The sequence below is a fragment of the Pinus tabuliformis genome, chromosome 2_2 (genome assembly GCF_031772625.1).
Source record: "Pinus tabuliformis cultivar Carrire ecotype Pingquan chromosome 2_2, CPIR1, whole genome shotgun sequence".
Taxonomy (NCBI): Eukaryota; Viridiplantae; Streptophyta; class Pinopsida; order Pinales; family Pinaceae; genus Pinus; species Pinus tabuliformis.
In genome coordinates this window covers 446,259,566-446,286,772 of record NC_142300.1, presented here as the reverse complement: position 1 = coordinate 446,286,772, position 27,207 = coordinate 446,259,566, and the positions used below count along the sequence as shown (strand labels likewise).

The window sequence follows — 27,207 nt, the reverse complement described above, 5'->3', positions numbered from 1 at the left end:
TAATGTCAAAATCACTAGATGACTTTTTATTGTCATAGGAATTCATATTACCATTTTAGATAGGTGAGGCAAAGAAAACATAGTTGTTGATTTCCATTCTAGGATGCAAAATGATGATGATGATGATGATGATAATAATAATAATAATAATACTTTGTAGTAGATAATTTTCCTCACGAATTTCATTTTGTAGTATCAAATAAAATTCCTTGGTTTGTATATATTGATAACTATCTGGTTACAAGAAAATTTCCTCCTCAGTTATGAGCAAAAGAAAGACAAAAAGTCATCAAAGCCAATGTACCATATTCTTGGATAGAGGGAGGATTGTACCAAACAGTACCCAATCTATTCATCATAATATGTGTTCAAGAAGATGAAGTGCCTAAGATATATAAAGCATGTCATAATGAACCATGTGGAGGATATTTTGTTGATAGATGAACTGCATATACAATACTTTTGGGCTATTATTAGCCTTCTCTTTTCAAGGATTTCAAGGAAGATGTAAAAATATGTGATAATTGTCAATGGATGGGGAGCCCTATCCAATCAAATGAGATTCATCTACAATCACTGGTACTCATAATTGTTTGCACTAATTATGTTACCGAATGTGTATAGGCTAAGCCACTAAATTTTTCTAGTAAAAATTCTATTGTTATATTTCTTTTTGAGGATATTTTCACTTGTTTTCATGTTCCAAGAGAGATTGTAACAAAACAGGGCGCATAATCTACCTCCAAGCTAGTGTAGAAGATCATGGAGAAATACAAGGTTAGGCATAGAAAATCTACTCCATATCATCCACAAGCAATTGGAAAGTGGAATCTACCAACAAATTTCCTTAATCTATACTAACCAAGATTGTGCATCTACATAGAAGAGATTAGGAAGTGATCCATCCTCCTAGTGCAAATGAAGTGGTTGATCATCAATAGGGGAAATAAGAAACCAAATACACAAGAGAACTACATATGTCACAAAAAAATTAGATATGAACATAAAAATGATGGTGAGTTATTTCTTAGATGAGTTTCAGACATATTTGATGTTGTCCATGTAGATTTGAACAACTAAGATGATGATTGTGATAAAATGATGTTCTTTGATGTTGAACTTCATTCAACCCTATCTTAATAGATAAGATAGTTCTTGAGGTTGAAAGGTTCATAGATTTGAACCCCAAATAATGTTTACGTGTTGAATGGAAGAGCAAGGAAAACCAAGGAAGTGAAAAAATCTATGTCTTTTTAGATTATGTGTAAGAGAACCTAGTTTTCACTATAGTCCATTGATCTCATATATATTCACAAGAAAGAGTGCGCAAGAGTTCTTAGCCTTAGGGAGAGTGCATGGCAACAATATAGAAACATGAATAAGAAATGAATACTAGTTAGAACAACAACATGGTGTGATCAGTAGCCTAAATGAACAATCAAGTCCATAGGATAAACAAGAGAGTTGGAAGATACATGAGCTTAGGGGGAGTTGTGGATGGTATTAGGGTTTCAAGGGTTGTATGTTTTCAGTTCAATTTTTGTTATAGTTACAAATATTGTAGTCATGTGTGAAAAGAATGTAAATTACTCCTGCATGTAATTGCTTATCATTTGGCAAGTGGGTTGTGTAATCTTTGTCTTAGTCATGCATAGAAGAGAGCGTCACTTGTTTTAGTAATTCATATCAACAAGTCATTTATATCATCCATGTATGTTCATATTTGTGGTTTAGCTATTGTTTGAGTAGCCCTTTTGTTAGGCATGCATTGAAGAAAGTATTTATTGCAACCATATATACACTTGTGTGTGCAATGTTGTAGCCATGTAATCTCATTATTAAGCCTTGTACTTGCATTGTATATCATTGATATTGTTTTTTGGCTCATTGTTCATAATTCAATCATAGTTCATTTTGAAGCATATGGTTTTGAGTAGCCTCTTTCCTATTGCAAGGAGGTTTTTTCTCTAAGAAGATAAAGAAGAGCAACAATAAGTTAATGCACAACAATTTTGAGTTGATTGTAGATATCCATAACACGTATTTAAGGGGAGAATGTTTAGCAAGAGGAAGTTCATTGTTGGATTTGTTGTCATTAATGTCCATTGGTTGTAGAAGATAAAATTTTGGGAAATTATTTTGTTTCGTTTCTAATGCTATTTTTCAGGAGTATTATAGTTGGTAATACTTTCTCAAAAAAAAGTTGGTATCAACATTGTTCTTTGGTGCTATCATGGTGTTCCAAGTGAGGTTTGGTCACCCTTTTCCATTGATTTGAAAGGGGGAGAATGAGACCAAATGCTAGTAGAGAATGAGCTAGGCAGTCAAAGAAGAATGAAGGTCAGCTAAAGAATATTAGATTGGTGTTGTGGCTATGATGTTTCCATCAATTCTAGACAGGCTGAATTTTGGTAACATGTTGTTGGAATTGATTTCAATAGTTAGATGACATTATGCATGACTATTAGAAGTTTGGCAAGGGTTTTTTAGTGTTGCAAAGGTTGGAAAGGTGTTTACAGATGTATTTAATAAAATTAGGAATATTTGAGTAGTTTTGGGTGAGAAATTTTGTGTTTTCCCTAAATTATCAAACAAACACATCTTCAAAAGGAGAAATCTAATTTTGCAATAGTTGTAATCCAAATTTCCATTGGAAAAAGGGTGCTCACAACCCAATTTCTCATTGGAGAAATCACCTACACTTCCTGTAGGATGCAGAGTGGAAACCATAAGCACTTACCATGGAGTTTTCCCAAGGTTTTGTTTGAGAATGGTTTGATTGTTTTGGTCTATAATGTGTATGTTGAATTAGTCTCAAAGAGGTAAGAACACAACAAATAGTTGATTTGGTCATGTTTTTTGTTTTATTTGTTCAATCTAATCTGGTCATCAAGGAGAAATGGAAGTGCATTGATTTGGTCCAAAGACGTAGAGTGTTGTTTTGGTCTCAACTTAACATGGTCTTTAGGAAACTTATGTCATTTAATTAAGGCATGGATTCATTTGGTCATAATGTTTGATTTGGTCTTGATGGAAAGAATGGAATGAAATTAGTCATTTATCATAGATGCATGAATTGGGTCCAATCTAACATTGGGGAAATTAGTTTAAAGTGTCTTGAAATGGATCAATCATGGGTTAGACAATACAATTAAAATCTCATGTATTCACCTATCTAGAGTGTGTTAGAATGCCGAAGAATAATGTGGATTAATATATTCAACATATGATGAGTTGTTGTATATTTTTATGGGTATTTAGATGGTGTGGGATCATTTATTTACCTGATGTAATGGTTAGACGCAAGGATGGAGCATGGATGTGATGCGATCTGATTATCAGAGTGAACGAGTGAAAGGAATTCTAAGATTAGGGATATTGGTCACCTGATCTAGAGAAAGGATTCTTAGTATTTGATGATTATCTATGATAATATACAATCTATGGAGTGACTCGAATGTATTGTAGGTCATATCCATTGCATGTTGATCTTGTTTGTTGCGTAACAAATGAAAGAGTTGTCTTTATCGAGAGAGGGATTGTTCTGGAAGTGTTAGTGAGATTCAAACTATATGTCAAAGTGAAACAAAGGATAAAATGCAAGAAGTTTTCTCTAGAATGAGTGAATAGAACCCAATACACCTATTTGAATAGCTGCCAGCATAGGAGTAGTTCTGAAGCATGGTTTTGACAATATTGTGATTTGTGTGGCAACTGTAGCACAATGTGATTTGGTGTTGTCCATATGAAGGTTAAATGTTATATGCTTGAGTGTTGAAATATTAATTGATAATACCTACAATGGAATGTGAATTGGTATTCAATGTGTATTGGATCATGGGTACAGTAGCGCGCATGGATAAATCATAACAACTATGTGTCATGAAATGAAAATGATTGTGAAATTAGATGAGTATATGACAAAGCTTCTAATCATTTTTAGTCATGTTGATGCCTTGCATAGATGTGACCAGTCTTATTGCTGATTAGAATTGAGTTTTTGATATTATTGATGAGGAGAGAGTGGAGTTGATGTGTTGTTGTATGAGTTGAGTTAGGAGAGGGTTTGTATTTTGTATCTTGTTGTGATTCAACAGAGATTCTATGTGGGTCTAGTATGAAAATAGATGAAATAGGGTCGATAGTTGATTGAGTAGAAATTGGTGCGTCTAGTTTGAAAATATATGAGAGGTGGTCCACAAGGGTTTGAAGGTTTGGGCCTTCAGTGGCAAGTGGTGACTTGTTGGTATAGGGAGTAGTGGCTTCCTCCATATGCTAGCTTGAGAAACTATTAGATGATGGGACCTATAGCAGGATGGATTTTACATAGTTGTGCAAATGGTGGCTTCCATCGAGTAGTGGCCTAAAGAAGGTGGTTGTTGGTATACAACACAAGTTGGGGCCTGCATATTGGTGGTGGCCAATAGATGATGTAAATAATATTTTAAATAATAAATAAGAAGAATAGAACATAGTACAATGGTTTTTTTATCTTGGAAGTGTTTCTACCTAACATCTAATGTCTTCATGTGATTGATTATGTTTACTTGATGTGTTAGTTGTTTCATGGTCACTTCCTTGATGAATTTTTTGATTTTTTTCCAACTCTGCAATTCATCTACGAAGGATAGATTTAACTTAAATAAGAAATCCCATTTTTTGTTGATGATCAGGGTTTTTACAATAAATATTGACTTGATATCAATTAATGTTAGCAAGATTATGATATCACCAACTAGTCATTGTTTTTAGTTACAAATGTGAAGAATATTTCCTACCTTAAACAAGTCTTACATTTCAAACTACCCTAACCTATGACTCCAATGATTGACAAAAAGACTCATTACACAACATAACTACAACTCGACTTAGCTATCCTTCATAAAATCACTTCTCTATATACTCATTACATAGTATTGTATTCACTAATTACAACCTCAATGGATTTATTAAAATAAACTGCATTAAGAGGATCATACACTATAATACAATTAGAAAATGTTAATCTATCTGTTTTAATTAGTTACACACCAAGTCAATTTCATATCTTAGTCAACCAAATATACTAATATTTTACATATAACTCTAGCCAGTGCATCACCTTAGATCTATTAAAAATTTGATGTTTCCTGAATGATATTCGTTCTTAGTATATCTACAACAGTGCCTGACTTTTAGTTGAAAACATAAACAAAATTGTTTCAATTAATTAACAATAGTGAATTGAATAAAGTATTATTTTACTAGATATTTGCGAGTCAACCAGGTTAATTTGGTCAATTATATAATTAAGTTGACCAAGTGGACCAATGTTTTTGCATTCCATTATCAACCATTAATTAACTAGCAAAAATTGTCACAATTCCTCAAAAATTTTAACTATCCCTGAATCATGGAAATAGTAAGAAACCTTTTACTCTATGGTGATTTCTAGACTACTTACTCCTATTATTTATTGGAAAAAATCTTTTTCATGTGTGTATAAAAGTGGTCCCTATGTTTTTCATGTACCAATATTTAGTAACAAGGTTTTTATGGACATATTATTCCTTGTATCAGTCAACAAATGGCCTTAGAGAGACTGTATACAGGTTGATTCGACTATAAGTAGTCTGAGTTGATGTGACTATATTGAAGTAGATTGAGTTGACTCAACTCAATGTGGAATGAGCCACATAAATTTACACCAATTCCAATTGGAACCATAAATTTCCCTTTCACAAAACTACTAAATCAAATTTCGATATTTAACCAATATGTATGTGCTTCACAAACAAATTTTTGTTTTGATATTAGCCCAGTGAAAAAGTTATCCAAAATATATAGGGCCACAATAAGGCTCGATAGTAGTCAAATATTTAGTACTTTTGAAAACCTTATCACATGGCTTAATTGGAATTTTGACTTTTTCAGTTGGACCAAATAGACTACAAGTTGAAGTTTGCTCATCCTTATTCAACAAAAAGTCGATTTTTCTCACTTCTGTCATAACTTGGGCATGAATATTTGCATAACTATTATCTTTACCATGACTATTATCTTTACCATGATAGTGTTGTGTGAGGTAGGCAGTACCCCTGACACTTCAACCAATCTACTTCCATGTGCTGTTCACATGGGGTGCTCCATTAACTAAAATATAGATAGAATTAATGATTTCATTCATAGGCCTCCCTGAATTCCCACTTGCCAACTTGCATGGAAAGTTTCACAACTTGTCTGTCCCCACACGGCGATTTGATTTTGGCATTACTATGGATTTAGACATTTAGACTTACTGGCACCTCTAATATTTATATATATAGGGGAGAGATTCCTAATGTTGTGCAGGGACCAGTAATTGATATAGTACTGGTCCAACCAAACTACCATAAATTGAGACTTTTGAAACCAATATTTAAACAAAAATAAATAACATTAAGTATAAATAAGTATTAATTTATATCCAAAATTTCCCCATACATTGACTGGGCCCACAACTGTCCATAAATAGTATTTTACTACTTAAGACTACAAACCATATTGACCCCACTAGAAAATAGCTAAAACCATAAAGGCTTCCAAAATGGTCTATTCCAGAAGTACAAAGCAGCAGTCACTTGAACCCCCACTCATCAGAACTGCAGCTTTGCATCCCAAATAAATATGACTACCTGCACATAACAAAGGGGAATGTATGTCAGCCATAACTGCTGTGTTGTTCAACAACTAAACACCCTATGTTTAATAAATGACACCCAACCCAATAACATTTAAACCCACTTTGTTTAATAAATGAAACCCAGACCCAATAACTGCAATAAATGACACCCAACTCACTCTATTTCTCATTAAAACAGATCAAAGCACATGGATCAAAAAATAACCAATTCCTAACCATTAGATCACATCAAATTAAATCCAGACCATACATTCAAAATGAAGCCATTTCAATCCATGTGCATCCATGTCCACCAATTAAATTCAAGTGCCCAAAACTATAAAAGAAGTCCACCCACTGTTGAAGTTGCATCTTATGCTTTCAAACTATTCAGCAAACTTGAAGACAACATCATAAAACACTTGCCAATATATCCAGGTTAGTTATATGAATTACAACTCATTCTTCTTACAGTTTTGTTTTCATTGTTTTCATTTATCATATTTCTTACATGATCTGTCTATCCATAACTGCTAGAAGGATACCTGGATGGTTTCACAAACAACCATTGAAAGTCATTGTTCTTACAGTTTTGTTTTCATTGTTTTCAATGTTTTCATTTATCAGAGTTCTTACATGATCTGTCTGGAAATAATTTCTAAAAGGATACCTAGATGGTTTCACAAACAGCGATTGAAAGTCATTGTTCTTACAGTTTTGTTTTCATTGTTTTCATTTATTAGAGTTGTTACATGATCTGTCTGGCCATAACTGCTAAAAGGATAGCTGGATGGTTTCACAAACATCCATTGAATAAAAAGTAGGTTCTAAATACAACTATTTAGAAAAGTTAAAACCATTCCTTAAAATAAAAAAAAATGAATGCCTTCAACATACTTAATTTTTTCAGTTCAATTTTCTAAAACTTTTTATGATTGATAAGTCCATTCCAAAGCTGATCAGAGCTGCAAGTTGTTCCCAACATAGAATTTATGTCTAGAATGGTGGCCATGGACTGCAATGGAGAAGTTGTAGTACTGAGACATTTTTGGCAATGCCAAATAACAAAAAAATGGAAAATGATATTTGAAACAACTATCATAGAATCCTACTTGAATCCATATAAAAGTTGCTAAATTGATGAACATGCAGGCAATTGAGAGACCACAAGGCTGATCACAGCTGCAAGTTGTTCCCAACATAGAATTTATGCCTGGAATGGTGGCCATGGACTGCAATGGAGAAGTTGCAGTACTGAGACATTTTTGGCAATGCCAAAAAGCAAAAAAAATGGAAAATGATATTTGAAACAACTATCATAGAATCCTACTTGAATCCATATAAAAGTTGCTAAATTGATGAACAGGCAGGCAATTGAGAGACCACAAGGCTGATCACAGCTGCAAGTTGTTCCCAACATAGAATTTATGCTTGGAATGGTGGCCATGGACTGCAATGGAGAAGTTGCAGTACTGAGACATTTTTGGCAATGCCAAACAAAAAAAAAATGGAAAATGATATTTGAAACAACTATCATAGAATCCTACTTGAATCCATATAAAAGTTGCTAAACTAATGAATAGGAAGGAAATTGAGAGACTACGAAGTAATTTCAATGAGAGACTACGAAGTAATGCAATTCGATTTCCTGTAACATAAGTAATGCAATTCGATTTCCTGTAACATACATGTTGATAATTTCCTGTAATAAAGGAAAAGTATTTTTGCAGAAGTCATAAAGCATAATTTACAAATATTCTAGTTTCTAAATGCATGTAATAATTTTACAGGTTGTTGCATCTATGGCAAAAGGAAGTTACTATGCTCGTACAAGGAGAAGTGGCAGGCGAGTGACAAGGGGTGCGCAGCTGCGATGCACACCGTCTGATGAGAACAGGCTAGCTGATGTCAATTCCAAAAATGCACCAGGGAACATTATTGAGGATGACCATGTGACAGCAGCTGATGTTAACACGCCATCAGCCATAAAACCACCATCAACAACAATCCAAGGGGCAAGCTCAACTAAAAATATCAGTTCTATAAGAGGATGGACAAAAGAACAAATGTTAGTTGCAATTGACGACATAGAGTTTAATGGATACTCAGTTCGGGCATCTGCAAAAAAACATGGTATTCCTCCCTCATCAATACATTATTGGATAAATGGACTGACTCATACAAAACATAGAGGGCCTCTTACAGTTATGACTGAGGAGGAGGAGGCCGAGGTGGTTGAGTGGTGTAAAGAGATGGCCCAACTGGGACATGGGCTAGAGTTGATACAACTCAAATCAACAGTTGCTCAAATCTATCAAGGGAGGCCAAACCCATTCAAAGATAGGTTTCCTGGTAAATCACGGTGGTTTGGGTTTAAAAAAAGGCGTCTAGAACTTGTATTACGTACTGCTGAGGGCCTTGATAGAGATAAAGCATTAAATTTGCGCCTTGCAGTTGTACAAAAGTTCTATGACACACTTTCTAGTGCTTACGATAAACATTCTTATGGAGCAGACCATATATGGAAATGTGATGAAACAGGTTTACAGGCAAGGAGGAATTGTGGCATGCATGTAATTGCCAAGAGTGGGAGCCGAAATGTGCCAAAGATTCTGCCCAAGAGCAGAGAGTGGATAACTATTTTATGTTGTGTCAATGCAATTGGTACTTCAATCCCAGGATTTTATCTATTCAAAGGTAAAAGTCAACTGAAAAACTATATACACAACTGTGAACCAGGTGCATGCATGGCTGCACATCCCCATGCATGGATGACTAAAGAACTATTTCTAAGTTGGCTTTTTCACTTTGCTGCATCGGTACCAGGTGGCGTATCGCCTAATAAAAAAAACCTTTTGATACTAGATGGCCATGCGAGCCACATGACTGTACAGACAATTGAGGAAGAAAACAATTTAGGCATCGACCTGTTGACATTGCCAGCTCATACCACTCACAGACTACAACCCCTTGATTTTAGTGTGTTTGGCCCTTTCAAGAACTATTTCAGGTCGGAGCGTGTCGCATGGATGGCAAAGAATTTAGGGGTTGAGGTGAACAGGTTTGAGCTAGCAGAGCTTGCAAGTAAAGCTTTTAAAAGGGCTTTGACACAATCAAATATCAAGGCTGGCTTTAGGAGGACAGGAATCTAGCCACTGAACTATGATGCTCTTATGCATGATACTAGTTGTAGCCAAGCGTTTCATGTGGATGGTTAGGAAGAAGGGAATGTGCAAACAGGTGTTGAAGTGAAAGAAGTAGATGACCAAGATGATGTTGTTGCAGTTGGTAATATGATTTCCCTGTCTCAAGGACACTTATATGCTGAAGATGATGAAACTATATGTGAAAAACAATATAACAATGAACAAATTCACAGTAACATGGAGATCGTTCCACCAACTCAAGAACATGAAATTCCTGTTGCTGATATTGTTAATGATATTGTTGAACATGCAGTTGACAATGACCAATTGACATTGCCAAGCAAAGTAACCCCACCTTCATGGCTAGCAGAAGTAATGATCAATATGAATGAACATAGTGTCTCAGCAACCAATGAAGAAAGCATGAAGATGCCCTCACAACCAGCAGAATTGAATAGTGAAATTGTTCATTTTTTTGTGGACAATAGATCAATGGAAGAAGATGAAGGACATAATGAGGCATCAAATGAAGATAATGATATAGTTCAATCAGTTCCAACAGATACTGAAAGGGAAGTACCAAGCAATGACATGTAGGTGGGAGGGGTGGAGAAGACACTTGGACAGTTCCTAAAGCTACCAATAGAGAGAGTATCAATGAAAAAAAAGCAAGGTGCACCAGGTAGTCTTTGTCTGGGACGAAGCTCACAGTTACTCACCTCAGAGGACTATATAAACCTATTAGTTGAGTCTTAAAAGAAGAAATTTGAAATGCAAGAATTAAAACAGAAAAAGAAGGATCTAGTCAAGGAGAAGAAGGCATCAAGGATTGTTGCAGCAAAATGTCGAGAAAATGAAAGGATTGAAAGAGATAAAGGAAGGAAAATTAAGGACTAACAAAAGCAAATGGCAAGACAGGAAAAGGAAAAACGAAAGGCACAACAAATGCTTGAGAAGGAACAAGGGATGATCAACGATACAAGAATAGCTGATGAAACCAGGATTATTTCAAACTCATTGGAATCCATTGTAGATAATACACCATTATTCCAAGATCTCATAAACATTCAAGTGCCCCACCATCAAACTGAGGGTTTACCCACTTGCCTTGTTCCTACCAGAGTTGGTGTCAATTTTCTGTACGCTCATTACACACCTCCACTTAATGCAGGGGTTAGTAGTGCAAATGTGAGGTATGGGTACTCAGTACCTCCATGGTTGGAAGCTGCAAATAGGAATCAATCATATGGCAACAATCAACCATTTCCTAATCAGCCCTTGACTAGTAGGCCAACCTACCTAGCTCAAGAAAGTAACTCGGGGAGTTTTGGCACTCAAGATTCTCAGGGCCATAAAGAATAGGGGTGTCATATGTTTTTGGTTCTAACCACATTATGATGTGGATTTTTGGATGGATTGTATCTTTTTCTTGGCACAGAAACATTTTGGTTTACAACACTAGATTGTATCTTTTTCTTGTCACAGGAACATTTTGTCTTACAACCTAGTAGTGATTTCTTGTGGCAACCTAACTGTGTGTTGAAAAGAAATTTTCGATGGAATATGTCTTTCTGTAAAATATTAATTATGATAAAACTATTTCTATAAGTTATTCTGTGTGTCAAAGCGCATGGATCTAGTACAACACCTATCCACCGTGGAGGTCCACATGTTGGGCATCGTGTCATCACATAAAATTATGTGTCCGCGCCATTTCCTCCGTTTGTTTGGGGTCATTGCTGCAATGTTTGAGAATTCAATAATAACATACCATTCCAACTCTGGACAAGAGATAATGGCCAAAGGCTTAGGAAAATGGCTAAATACAAAAATCAAATGACCAAACAGTCTCAAATGAGGAGGCAATCTACCTCATAATAAGTTTTATTAAATGTCAAAAAACCACTGATAATTTTATTCATTGAGGGGACACTTGAGAAATTGAGAGCACTCATTATCAAGTTGCATATGAAAAAGGCTAAATACAGAAATCACATGACAAGACAATCTTATCTCAAAATAATTTTTTGAGAGCACTCATTATTAAGTAGAGTAGGAAAAAACCTTCAAATTTAAATTCAGATATTCAAAATCCTAGTTCCATGTCCAAACATAGATCACTAAAATAACAACACCCCATCTCAATATAATTGCTGTAAATATGAGAATAACCTAAATCCTTAAGCAAATGAAGTTTAATCATCCTCCTATGCATTTCTGACCAATAACCATACCTAAACCCAAATCTCTTCTCAACCCCACAAAAAACAGGACACAAAAATTTCAATTGAGGTGGCTACAAACTGCAACAGTTGAGTAAAACTAGCATCATTTAATCATCTTCTCATCCCCAAAAATAAACAGGACACAAAAATTTCAATTGCGGTGGCTACAAACTGCAACAGTTAAGTAAAACTCGTATCATTTAATCATGTATATATAGAACTGTACATCAAGATAGCCAGGGCACGAAGCCCAACTATGGCAGCCCATCATCGTGAACAAAATTTTCCTATAAACTAATAGAGAAGGGGACAAACAAACAAACATAAATGTTATATACAGAGACAATTCTGAAGGCTTGTTAACATCAGAGAACTTGAACACATTTTATCTGTTGACAGACAGAGCCTGTGCTCTGTCCTTGATGCCAAGAGGAGAGGGAATTGCTGGCCTAGAATTATCTTTATCTTAAAATATAGTTGACATCTATTTATAAAAAGGAAAAAAATAATGAAATTTGTATTATAGGATTATTATTTCAGTCATTTTTCAGATTCGATAGGGTAGATTCAAAGTTGTGAGCAGGCGTAGAGACTCTATGCAAGAGACAAAACTAACAATTAAATACTTGTAAATTGACCAAAAATTTCCTGGGAAGAAGAAAATTTCTCATTAACAAGAGGAATATGCCAGCAGAGCTACAGAATGATTTGTTGTTGTTCGATGAACGAGAAAACCAATCTTCTAATTTAGAATACTATTACAGACCAATAAATGAAATAAAAATTGCAGAAGTGGAAACACTGGATATGAACAATAGACAAGATATAATGGCCAAAGGTATAGGAAAAAGGCTAAATACAGAAATCAAATGACCAAATAGTCTTATCTCATAATAAGTTTTTGAGAGCACTCATTATTAAGTAGAGTAGGAAAAAACCTTCAAATTTAAATTCAGATATTCAAAATTCTAGTTCCATGTCCAAACATAGATCACTAAAATAACAACACCCCATCTCTATATTTTTTTCCATATGAAAACCTTCGAATTCAAATTCAGGTTCCAGGTCCTAGATCACTGATATGAAAACCTTCAAATTCAAATTCGGGTTCCACGTCCAAACATAGATCACTAATATAGCAACACACCCCATGTCTAGATCTTCACCACCACATGACCAGAGCGTCACATCCAATATAATTGCTGTAAATATGAGAATAACCTAAATGCTTAAGAAAATGAAGTTTAATCATCCTCCTATGCATTTCTGACCAATAACCATACCTAAACCCAAATCTCTTCTCGACCCCACAAAAAATAGGACACAAAAAATTCAATTGAGGTGGCTACAAACTGTAACAATTGAGTAAAACTGGCATCATTTAATCATCTTCTCAACCCCCCAAAAAAATAGGACACAAAAATTTCAATTGAGGTGGCTATAAACTGCAATAGTCAAGTAAAACTGGCATCATTTAATCATCTTCTCATCCCCAAAAATAAACAGGACACAAAAATTTCAATTGTGGTGGCTACAAATTGCAACAGTGAAGTAAAACTCGTATCATTTAATCATGTATATATAGAATTGTACATAAAGATAGCCAGGGCATGAAGCCCAGCTATGGCAGCCCGTCATCGTGAACAAAATTTTCCTGTAAACTAATAGAGAAGGGGACAAACAAAAAAAAATAAATGTTATGTACAGAGGCAATTCTGAAGTCTTGTTAACATCAGAGAACCTGAACACGTTTTATCTGTTGACAGACAGAGCCTGTGCTTTGTCCTTGATGCCAAGAGGAGATGGAATTGCTAGCCTGGATGGATGTTGGGCGAAGCCCTCCGCCGAGGATGGCACGAGACAACCGAGGATGGCACGGGACGACGAAAATAACAGTGAAAACAAGGAATCTATCAGACATATCAAGAGGGTTTCCTCCGTTTGTTTGGGGTCATTGTTGCGATGTTCCATTTTCCCTTTGTCTTTCTGCTCGGGGTAGGTTCTGGTTCAAAATTTACCCAGCCTTAATACAATTTTATCGTACCCATCGTGCTGCCATTGATTTATTGGAGCGCACATTACTGTATTTGGGATTTTTTTCTCATGTTCTTGTAAAGACTTCAGAATGTGTTCTTTTAAATATTTCAGAATGATGCAGCCAGATCCCATGGCAGAACCGGCGATTGATTCCCAGCAGCAACAACATCAAGAACAATTGATGATGCCCCTGCCTCCCGAAGCTAGGTTTTGGCCCCAGCAACCCCAACCCCAACCCCAACCCCAACCTCAACCTCAGGTTATGGTGCGGCAATCCCCGCAACAAGAGAGCTCCGCCGGGGAGATTAGGACCCTCTGGATTGGTGGTTTGCAGCATTGGATGGATGAGAATTATCTGCACCAATGTTTTGCTTCTACCCAGGACCTTCTTTCCCTTAAGATCATTCGCAATAAGCAGACTGGACATTCAGAGGGTTATGGCTTCTTGGATTTTGCAAGCAATGCAGCAGCCCAGATGGTTCTCCAAAATTACAATGGTGTACAGATGCCCAGGGCTGAACAATTTTACAGGTTAAATTGGGCAACGAATAGCGGTACAGAAAAGCATTCGGAAGATTTTACTATATTCGTGGGAGATTTGGCATCTGGTGACACAGATGAGTTGCTACAAGAGACCTTTAGAGCTGTATACCAATCTGTAAAAGGGGCAAAGGTTATTACTGATAACATTACAGGCCGTTCAAAAGGATATGGGTTTGTAACATTTAGGGATGGGAACGAGCAGGCTTGGGCTATAATATAGATGAATGGAATGCTCTGTTCCTCTAGGCCTATGCGAATAAGTCCTACCATAACAAAATAGACTACAAAAATAACGAAAATAATAGCGAAAACAACGAAAATTCACAAATTCAAAAATTCCATCATTGAAAGCCACAAAAAACATCAAAATATCCAAAAAAACCCTAAACCCTTATCCACAAAAACCCTAAACCCTCAAAACCTGCCATAGAAAGTTTACAAAATATCCAAACATAGTTGTTTGTGTTGAAAAACACAGAGAAATTGCTGGTAGGATTAAAATCCTACCGATGATAGTCACCGACCTTCCCCGGAGCTCGCCAAACCACCTCCACACCTGCAACGACCTTTTCCACACCTGCAACGAGAAGAAAAAGCCGTTAGACAACAAAAATACAACAAAAAAACCTGCATAAAACAGCAAATTAAACAATTACCTCGAGCTCGGTAAAACTACAACAGGCTCCTCCCCAAACAACAAAAACTGCGAATAAGACCACCACTAGAGAAACCCTAAACAACCGACAGTCCAAAACGACCAGGAAATCCAGGCAGAAAACTATAAGAAAAGCAGAAGTGATGTTCCAACCACAAACCCTAAACCTCAAATAAACATTTGCATCAACACCTACATACCAGACGAAGCGTGCAGGTCCACAAACCCTAAACCTCGAACAAACACTTACAATAGCACCTGCATACTAGGCAAAGTGCGTAGGTTCTGGGGCCGTCCCGCGCCATCTTTGGCGAGGTGTTTCGGCCAACAACCGGTCTCGAGCAGAAAGACAAAGGGAAAATGGAACATCGCAACAATGACCCCAAACAAACAGAGGAAATGGCGCAGACACAAAGTTTTATGTGATGACACAATGCCTAGCAAGTGGAGCTCCACAGTGGACAGGTGTCGTATCGGATCCATGTTGATTGACACATGGTTTTGTGACGTGGCTGGGAGTGCACACAGGTAATGGCAGCCCTCCCCTATAACCCACACACATCCGATTTGCATAACAGAGAAGCCAGCAAAGACGTTGAGTCGAAAAAAGAGAGAAATAAATTGATAGAGGTGGTGTGTCCAATATGATGGTGAAAATGGTGACGATTTTGTGGTTTACTATCATGGCAACTACAATAGCTCTGCATACTGTTAGTTTCCCAATGAAGAAGTCATATTATTCCTCCCATATTCATGGGAAATGTGCTTTGTGCCATCATCGTTTCTTCAACACTTCTCTTCGTCTCCATGATTGACATCACCCATGGAAGCACTTCTCGACAGAAAGGACATGCAGGTGCTTTTGTTGTTCAAAAATGCGGTCATATCTGATCCATTTGGATCCCTCCTCAACTAGACATCACAAAACTCACACAATGTCTGCTCCTGGAATGGAATCCGGTGTAGGAAGGGCACGAAGAGAGTGGTGACCATAACACTTCCTGGCTTGGGAGTACTGGGTAGTCTTTCATTATTACGTACTTTCAATCTTTCTGGTAATAATTTGTCAGGAACAATTCCACCGGAGCTGGGTCAGCTAAAAGCTTGCGAATACTAGACCTTAGCACTAATATGATTTGGGGTCCTATTCCAAGATCACTGTCTAATTACACACACCTTTAGTGGCTCCAAATTTCAGTAAACAGCTTGTCAGGGACTACCCACAGAATTCAGCAGTGTAGTCAAGTTGGAACATCTCCACTTGACCATAATCTTACGGGACATATTCCAATTTCTCTGAGCAACTACATGTTTCTCCAAGATTTGTCCATTGGATACAACAATCTCACTGGTCCAATCCCTTCAGGGTTGGGTATGCTCAGAAATATATCTCATCTTTACCTTTAAGGAAACTCACTAAGTGGCCATATACCTTCAACTCTTGGCAATTGTATTCAGATGTGGTATATAGCTTTTTCTAACAACAGTTTGAATGGAACAATTCCTGCTGAATTAGGGTTGCTGCAGGAATTAGAGTACCTGTATCTACAAACAAACAGTTTCGAGAATGCCATTCCTCCATTTCTGGGAAACATCTCTTCCCTGTGGATTTTATTTTTGGGGGACAACAGATGGTCGGGAAGTGTACCACCTGAGTTGGGAAGTTTGAAAAACATTGGTCAACTGTCTATTTAGGTCCTAGTAATATTTTAGGTGTGATCCCTTCTGAAATAAGAAATTGCAGCAGTTTGGAATGGCTATATTTAGGAGCCAATTATATTTAGGGCTCCATCACTGGATGCATACCGAAAGAAGCCATTACAAAGCTTACTCACTTTTCCTTCCTACATCTAGGTTTAGATATGCTCGAAGGTGGCATACCAAAAGTCATTACAGAGTTAAGTAACTTGACCTTCTTACATCTCGGTTCCAACATGCTAGTTGGTAGCATACCTGAAGGCATTGGTAATTTGAGTAAGCTTCAAAATCTCTACTTGGATACTAACAATCTCACAGGTACAATCCTTGAAGGTATTGGACATTGTGTGGAATTTTTGTAGTTAGATTTGTCAAAAAACAAGTTGAATGGAACTATCCCTGATTCTATAGGGAACTGCAAGTCTTTGATGGTTTTGACACTTATGGATAACTTGCTTTCAGGTACACTACCATCAATAAAAAGGTGTACAAAATTGCAAAGGCTGAAGGTATTTGAAAACAAACTTAGTGGAGCTCTAGATATAGACTTTCTGGTGTCTATGAAAGTCATTTTTGCTTATTCTAATAACTTTTTTGGGATCATTCCTAAATCATTGGCCATTTGTACCCAACTTCAGCTACTAGATTTAAGAAAAAATGGATTAACAGGGGAGCTTCCTCAATACCTTGCATTTTTTAATGACTTAAGAGTTTTAAGTCTTGGTTATAAGAGGTTCTCTAGTGGTATTCCTCAATGGATTACAAATCTCATGTAGTTGCAACTATTGGATTTATTCAATAATAAATTTAGCAGAAGAATGCTAGCCAACCTTCAAACACTAAGGGGGTTCGAAATTCTTGGGTCTTCCCAACTTAGCAATAATACACTCTATGAGGATTTGAGGATTGTAATGAAAGGATTTGAATATTCTTTAACATATGTGCTAGCTACAAATACCATATTTGACTTGTCTAGCAACAATCTTACAGAAGAAATACCTCCAAGCATAGGAAGTCTTATTAGTTTAAGACTATTGAATTTATCTAGAAATCAACTGAAGGGACAGATCCCTACATCTCTTAGTGAGATATCTACTTTGGAGTAGTTGGACTTGTCCATAAATTTTTTAAATGGAACCATTCCTCAAAAGCTCTCTATATTAACCAAGTTGGCATCTTTGGACCTTTCATGGAATAGGCTTTGTGGTAGAATCCCAAAACGAACACAGATTGACACTTTTAATGAGACTTCATTTGAAGGAAATGAATGCTTGTGTGGTTATCCTTTACAACTATGTAAACAGAATAATAACACAATGGAAGGTGTTGGCATTAGCAAAGGACAAGGATGGCTAAGTCGTGTAGATGAACATGTCTCATTATTTGCATTGGGATTGGGACTAGCAATTGGATTTGCTGGAGTTGTAAGTGTGATGATATTGTGGGATGATGCTAGACATTGGGTGATGCCCCCCATGATACAACCACATTATGGAGTGTATAAATTCCCTAAATAGCTTGAAGGTTTGATCTATCTCCAACAATAAATTATTGCCACAAAAATTGTAAAATCATAACTATAATATTTTCCATAAAATTGTCAATTGGGCTTAGGTGGTATGATTGTTATCCTCCCCACCTAGGTTTAATTCTCGTAAATGATATGTCTAGCTCATATTGAGTATATTGTTGCAATGGCTTTGAGCCTTGTTGTTATAGGACCTTGAGTCGCCTAGCTCATATTGAGTATATCGTTGTAATGGCTTTGAGCCTTGTTGTTATAGGACCTTGAGCCTTGAAAAATATCTTCTGCTTACTTACAAGCTAGAAGGTGGATGTATAAACTTATAATAATGAAATTATTATTTGGATGTAGTATGGGTGGTAAGAAAAATGATGTATATTAAGCTTATAATGAATATTTTCACTTAAAATATTTTATCTAAATATAAATGTATTTCAATTTTTTTCTACAATTATATATATATATATATATATATATATATATATATATATATATATATATATATATATATATATATATATATATATATATATACATATACATATACATAATCAATCTTCTTCCATAAAAATACAAAATATAAAAAATATATTGCAAATTTGATTTTACTTAACAATTTGTAACCATTTTTTGCATTTACATGTTACTTACTGTTATATTGTAATACTTACAGAATTTTGTGGTCTATCCCCCCTTAACAATCATATATTATTTATTTTTCATTTCATCTTTTTTGTGATGCTCTAATGACCCACTATGAGGAAAATGTCCCATAAAGTTACATTTAAAAATAATAAAATAATACTTATATTCACAAATTAAAAAAAAAAAAAGTAATAATAATAAAAATATCAATATCAGGAATAAATGAAATATTTCAATTACTACCTTAATTTTACATCAACTTTAACTAATTTACTTCGATTAGAATTATCGAGATAGGTAACTCCTTCAATACTTTCCATTCTTTCCATTTCTTGAAAAGCCAGTGCAGTAAACTCTCATCTATGGGATGAAAGGGGAGAAACATGACCCTTATATTTTGTCAAATTGTTTTGCATTTAAATTAGTGAATATTTGTCTTGAAAAGAATACAGTGAAAAGATGTAATTTGTGCGTTTGACAAAATAAGAATATGTCATGCATAAATTTTGCAATGTACATCTCCAAAATTCTACTAGCGTCACTCTGAATTTGTTGGCTAGAAAATATGGACCCATATACTTAGACAACATACCAAACGCATAAGAGAATCAAATATTTACTCGCTAAAAGTGCCAAAATACATGCAAATTTAGAAAAATTCCCACGGTCATCCTTAATCAACAACATTAACTAGAGCAGGGTTGTCTGGACTTGCCCCCGGAGATGGGGGTGGTTTGTAATCACAGTGAACATGTCCCTCCATATGAGTCAACCTTGCTTCTAGTCTCTCTATTTTTTCCAGAGTGCGACAGTGACCATACCACAGACTCACCATATGATCATGTAGTTGCCACTAGTCATGCTAATGTTGTAGCGGCTACAACCACCCTCCAAATTTTTTTCCCGTGCTTTATTTTGGAGCCTCCCCCTAAATCACATTAGCTTATCTCGCACTGACCGAGGAACTTGTGCTTTGATTGAGCTTTATCTTTTGCAATTTGGCTTGTGTTTTATTACTTGCTTTACTGCCTAAGCCACAAGCCAATCTCTTGAATTGGTTTCAACCTGGTTCTAGGCTTGCCTTAGTGAATTGTGAAAATATTGAGGGAAGCTAGCCTTGCTATTGGGAATTGCGCAATCCAATCTTACAAGGAGCCTTCAGCTCCAAAATTTCATAGAGTCAGCTGACAACCAACATTCAAATGGGAAACTACACAGAGCATGAGAAGCAGCCCAAAGCTACTCAACTTAGAAATTGCACAGAAGTCTTTTGCTCAAAAACTACTCGGTGCATGAACCATAGAGTTGCCCAGTTCTTCCAAGAACTGTGCAATATTTAAAAGTAGTGCATGGAAATTCCCCCCTGGAAAGGAAATAAAGCTAAAGGGAAAAAGCATCCCTAGGAAGTAGAGATCTATTATTAGTTTCTCGAAGGTGACACGTTACTATCTTTAGAAGTTTCCACCAAGTGTTGTTGTTGCCTGTGATCTCAAATATGTGTGCCACAAATTCCATTTTCACCCAACTCTATGTAATGAACGTCTCTAGAGTTCATTTATACATTCTATCGTCAAGCTCTAGAATTCCCAAGGAGACCAAGGAACTTTCGGAGCATTGTCGTCACTTTTCGGGGTGAGTTTTTCTTTTATCGCCTTATGCCGCTTTTTCTGTTGCTTTTTGTTGTTCAACTTGTGAGAGTATTGTTTCATTTGTTTCCATGAACGACTGTTGGTGTTTTAACTTGTTTTAGATTTTAAAAGTGTTGTTTCAAGTTATAGATTTCCTTTCTCAAGTGTCGCATGAGTTTTCTCATTTTTGTGCCAATGGTCACCATTGTGGTGACTCCCTTCACATGCTTCATTTCCCTTTAGTTCAATCAATTTTTTCACTTGTTTCACATGCAAACATCTACACTTAGTCAGATTTGCACTCATCCTCACATCATCCTTTATATTTGCTTGTTTTCACACTCCTCATGGGCAGATCTAGTCTCCCCTTGCCCATATCTCACATTTCACTGCATGCACTATGCAATCTGGGAGCTCAAGGAGTTTTCCTTGACTTTTGGAATTGCGCAGAGGTTGTCTTGGCTCAACTCTAACTATGCACTCCGTAGTTCTAGGAGTCAGTCTCCTTGTTTTTCCATTGAGACTATGCAATGCACAGTCTCTCCCAGGCCCTGGCCTAGACTGAGCTGCGCATTATGTTGTTTTAGTCATCAAGCTTCCACACTGACTCCTAGGACTACGTAGTGCACAGTTCCCACAGTCAGTCAGTCACCCTTGTTTGTAACAATTATGTAATCCCTCTCATCAGATGCCCTAGTTTCTACTTGCTTTCCATGAGTATCCTTTTTGTCCCACAGGTACCACACTCGTGAAGCACTTCTCTTCAGGAGTCATTGTACCATGGCACTAGAGAGAGTCACTTCAAGATCAACCACTGAAAATAGTACTAGGGAAGAAGTTAAGCAAGCATCAATTTACTTCCCAACATATGCGAATGCCCAACTGTTTATAGAAAAGGATTCAACACTAACATGGCAACAAGACTAACAGTAGTGGCAGAAGACAACAAGATAGCACAGGTTCAGAGAAAGAGGAAATTGATGACATAATAAAGGGAGAACAAAGTTGGAGAGTGAAAGAAGATTCAATATTCATGCAGGGATCTTTGAAAACAGAAGCAAAAGGAAGCAGAGGATACAAATAGCAGAACAAAAGAAAAGAGAAAAGAAGAGCTTGCAGAACTGAGATCGTAGCACGTTGAACAAGAACCCAAGGAAGAATGGAAGCCAAGGAGGAAAGAACAAGAAGAGAAGCAAAGGCAGGAAGAAGAACAAAGGCAAGGTACAATGCTAGAGAAAACAACACCAATATAGGTTGATGATCCGGAACAACCAACAACTGAGGAAGAGAGTGAAAAGATGCAGGTTCCCTCACCAATGCTAAACACAAGAACCAAGTTTGTCTAGAGGTTGATAGGTACATGGAGAAGCTAAGGTGAGAGGCCACCAATAATGACTTGGAGCTGAGCGTAGAAAACATGCAGAAGTAAAATGGTGGTCCTACCATAGTCAAGACCATGTTGCACATGCTTCAGGGTGAGTTGGACAAGGGTTCCAAGACCACATACACACAAGCTACGGAGGCAAGATTCTACTATTAGAAAGACACTATCAAGCTATTTGGGGATACCATAGCACAGTTCCAAGCTTGGTATCAGTACGTCACCGAGAAGCATCAAGTGGAGGTTGCCAGGTTGGTCTTTCCCCAAACTTCTAAGTCATAGTGTTTTGTCTTGTTAGGCTGTCTATAGCCTACTTTGTCTCACATGGGTACATGTGGAAATTGTCTATTATTTATAAATACGTTGTAAGTGATATTCCAAGTGTCACTAGTCGAATGTGAACAGTCATTATGTAATGTAATAAGCTTTTGTAAAGAAGTTGAAAAGTCATTAGGGTAGTCAAAGAGTCACAAAGGGGAATGTCAAGGCCCACCCCACCCTTTTTTATAAATAGAACCTCATAAATCATAGAACAAGATTTTGGGAGCCAAGATTTTGGCTAGGCTTAGGCTTAGAGAAGGTTTGGGAGTATTGTGACGAGCCTTGGCTTCTCCAAAGCGTAGAGCGAGTATACTTATTTAGGGGAGTAGGTGTTCTTGATTGTAATGTTCCACTCTTGGGGCTAGTGGCTATCAATGCTATATGTATGGATGAAAATTTCACTTATAATAATAATAGAGCCAACACACTTTCGTGCATATGTTGTTAATGTAGTTGGATTATTCTGGTTGCTTTAGAAATGTATACACATTTTCTTATGAACTACTTTGCATGAAAGTGTATGAATCTTATTGAATGTGTGTTGTTAGATTAACTCGTCACTTTGGTTTGTGGACTATTCTGCTTTCCATCTTGTGATGTCATTCTACTCATGTGTTCCTTTCAAGTTGTGTACTATTACATGCTTCTAAGGGAAACACTTCCTTTCCCCCTTCATGTTTTAGAACCCCCATGAATCTTAGTTGACTCGTTCCAAGGTCACACACTTGCTTCTGACCAAAGTCATCATACTTATCTCTATGTTCTATCGTGATCAATGCACTACATTACCACCTACTGCTACGAATCCTACTCCAAACAATCTGAGGTCTAGTTGGGACTTATTACCAGGGAGGTCCCCTTGAATGTTTGAGGGTCCAACACTATCAACATTTTTGGAGCTAGAAGGAGGACCAAATGACAAGATGAGCCCTTGAAGTCTGTTTTGAATTTCTACACATCATTCATGACTTATATCACAATCTCAACCTTGACATGTTTTTCTCATGCTACTGATTTTGATGTGCCGGTGGATGTTATAGATGACTTGTCACAACTTAAATATGATGGTGAAAGTGGAACATCCCTATTAATTCATGAAGTTTCCTTTTTGGGTTTCTGTGACAGGAATGAAGTCCCCTCGGACGACATTGCCTATGGGTTGTTCGCTTACACATTCGAAGGGTGTGTTAAGCAATGGTGTCACACATTGTTCGAAACCTCTATACACTCTTTCAACCACATGTTCAAAGAGTTAGGCCGTGCTTTATTCTTTTATGATTGTAAAGAACTTAGTGGAAAAATTTTAAAATTATGAAAAGAACATGACAAATCTATTTTGAACTTTTATGATCATTTCCGTCATTACTGTTTTGAATTTACAGAAGATGAAGTTGACTAGAAATTACTGACTAAAAGATTTTAGTTTCTTGTTCACATCTCGGAAAATAAACATGAGTTATTGTATTTTGAACCCCTCCCAATATATCTCGGTGTTAGAGCTTCTAAATCTAAGATGGATAAGGTTTCTTTCCCAAGTGAGCCTACATTCCATTCTTATCAAATAGTTCTAGCTCCACAGGATGAGGTGGGAGAAGTTGTGAACCTACCTGTTGAACTGTCACCTTCTCCTCCCACCCCACCTACTCTAGATTTCTGTGTAGATTTGGATTGCAAGCCTGATGGTTGTCATGTGATCTCATTTGCTTAGCCCCCATCCACTGGTTCCTTTCATCATCCAGATTTTGGTGTGTTGTTTTCATCCATTCTGAATTCCACATATGATGTTCACGAGGATGAAGTTATGCATGGTGCTTGTGTTTGCTATCATTTTTTATGAGTATGTGTGGGAATCTCAACAAGAAGTTGCAGTGAAGGAAGACATCCTTCTGTTCACACCTCGCTTTCTTTATCCTGACATCTTTTATGATTCTTCCATTTCTGATTCATCTTATGAAAATCCATCTCCGAATGTTTCTACTTTCGTTCATTCACAAAATGCATAGGATGTCATTCTGCCATTTGATTGTATAGAGGACAAATGTTTCTTCAAGAATCCACTCAATCTCTCATCTTTCATCTCTGGAAACTCAGAGGGTATTTTTTTTTTGTTTTTCATCAACCCCTCTATGATTTGTCAGATCACGAGGATGCCGATATCCCTATTGAATTTTCTGATCATCGTTGTAATGATCTTTTCACTCATTCACTTGATCACGATTTTGATTCACCCACTGTTGATATTTCTAAGCCACTTGTATTTGATGATCTATCTTCTGATGAAGTGGAAACTCCTCAAGATATTGAGGCACTTCAACCCGAGATGATGGTTATGTCAAGTTCTGGAAGGCTTGAGGCCAGTTCCACTTTCGATCAAAAATTTGTTGAGCCTCCCCAAGCTCCCTATCACTCTCCTGCTCACATTTAAAATCAATCTATTTTACATTTTTTTCATCCTCCACCATAATCACATGACCCTATTGCTCATGCATTGGAGGACTCATACATCACAAGCACTGTTACGAAACAAAATTTTTCTTATTTCTTCATGTTTGCTCATCTGCCAAGTTCGAAGGAGTGTAGATGCTTATCATCCATGCAGAATGTGGCACAACTCCATGATACGTCTATAGAGTTCCTTTCATGTGCTTTCAATCTTTTATTTTCTCTGGAAGCATTAAAACATCAAATGTTTTGGTTTTCATTTCTTTATATTTATTATTTGTTGGTATGCTTGGATATATTTCTTGCTAGTCATGCCATCACCTACATGGGTTAACTAATGCGTCAGTGGTTGCATTGGAAATATCACTTCACGTGAGTTGGCCCATGCTCTGCTTAGCTTAGGAGTAGGAGTAGTGTTTTCTTTCCTGCTTGTTTTTTCTTGTTTTTATTTTTGTCTGACTTTTCTCCTTTTCTTTCTTGTTTGTTTATGCACATGTAGGATTAGTTTCTTCATGAAACCGTGCTTGGATTCTTGAGATAAGTAGGGTGAAATACAAGAGGACTTGTACAACTATCAAAACTTAGTTATCTGTCTATTCCCTCTCTTTATTAAGATCTTGCATTTCTTCTAGTTAATGATACCTTGATGGAAAATACGTTCCTTTCAGAGTAAGTCTTGGTGAAATCACAATGCTTGCACTTTTAACTAGTTTCACTTACTCTAATCGGTTTTCTATATTTGGTTAACCCTTATCAACTCAGTCAAGTAGAGTAAGGTGGGGGGAGGAACCTTAACAAGTATGTCAGAGGTATATGTAAACATCCTTCTCTAAAGGGAAAACCTCTTTTTCTCTCAATAAGTCAGGATCGCTCTTACACCTCATGAAATAAATAAGCGCCTATGCACAGTTCTTTGAAAAATGGAAAATGAAATGGAAAAAATAAAATAAAGGCAAAAGAAGAGAAAGGCTTCTGCACAAAAAGGTGAAGCAAGTAACTTCGTTGGGGAACTATCCAGGCTCGCTGGTAGTGGAGAAATGTTTTTTTTCTCGAAGAGACTTCACCAGGGTACTCTCTAGGCCTGCTGGCAGTAGAGCAACACCAGATATGAAACTAAAACTTTGAATGTCTATATTACTTGTGCATCAATATACCCCTCATACCCAATACAAACAACTTAGCTGAGTTGGCTTGGTATGTGTGTTGTCGATAAAGAGAATGGTAGGGGCTACATATTTAACTCAAGCTAGTGAGGAAGCTATGATGATCGAAGAATCGAACAATACTTCAAGAATAGATAGACTCACTTTTCATGAGACAAGGTCCATACAAAGAGATGGAGTTATACCATTGTGTTGCTAATGTTGTAATTGCTACAACCAAGTAGATTTTTTGTCATTTCAATCATTTGCACACAACCGCCCGGGGTTCGGTGTCATGCTTATTTTCATGATATATTGTTGGCCTATGCATCTTTTTGTGCATGCACTTGTGTTATTTTTAAGAAAATCTCATCATGCAAAATGTAGAATTTGTGGTAGAAGTTTATGTCTGTTGATGTGTTTATTTAGGTTATCTCACTACATATGTTGTGAGCTTCTTCAATAATATGTTGTTTTCCAAATTTTATATGAAAATTTGTAGTACAAAGTTAGTTTAATTAAGAGTTATGTAGGTATGGTTTCAATTTATGTTTGGATATATTTGATGCTAGTAAGTCATACACTTAAACTCTTTATACACCCTTATATTTTGGAGTATTAATTATTCCCCAATAAGTATGATCAAGGTTGTTGAACAATGATTTCAGTTTACTAATTTCATGAAGAGTATTGTCTTCGTTATTTGTTCATACAGACCTAGTCTTGTCCACATTACTTATATGTCAGTATTTTCATGTAAATGTAGGTTTTAACCCTATACAAAAATTACCTGCATACGAATTCTAAAAAACTGAAAATAAACAATGGCAGGAACATAAAACATAAAATAGATATACACAGAGAATTCCCCCTGGATCCCAAAAAAAGACTACCAAATTGTTTTTTCATTATGTTCCTTTCAATGTTACAATACATATATATACATGCTAAAGTATTCATAAACCGTAATCCATTAATCCTAGATTAGAACATAACCGTAGTTCCTTTGACCAAATCTACCAAATACCATGGGAAGAAAACCATGATGCGCAAAAATGTGTGCAAAACCCATGCAAAAAAACATAGGTAGATCTGCCCACCTAATATAAGGTCTAAACAAAAATTCTCAGGGCACTGACCTAGACCCCGTACAGGGGTTTACTACTCCTATGAAACCCC

The 27,207-nt window shown here is 36.5% G+C and overlaps 1 pseudogene; it reads left to right on the top strand.

The window, feature by feature from the left end:
- Window positions 1-14,871, top strand: part of LOC149193181 (polyadenylate-binding protein RBP45 pseudogene) — a 74,547-nt pseudogene extending 59,676 nt beyond the window's left edge.
- The last annotated feature ends 12,336 nt before the right edge of the window (window positions 14,872-27,207 follow it).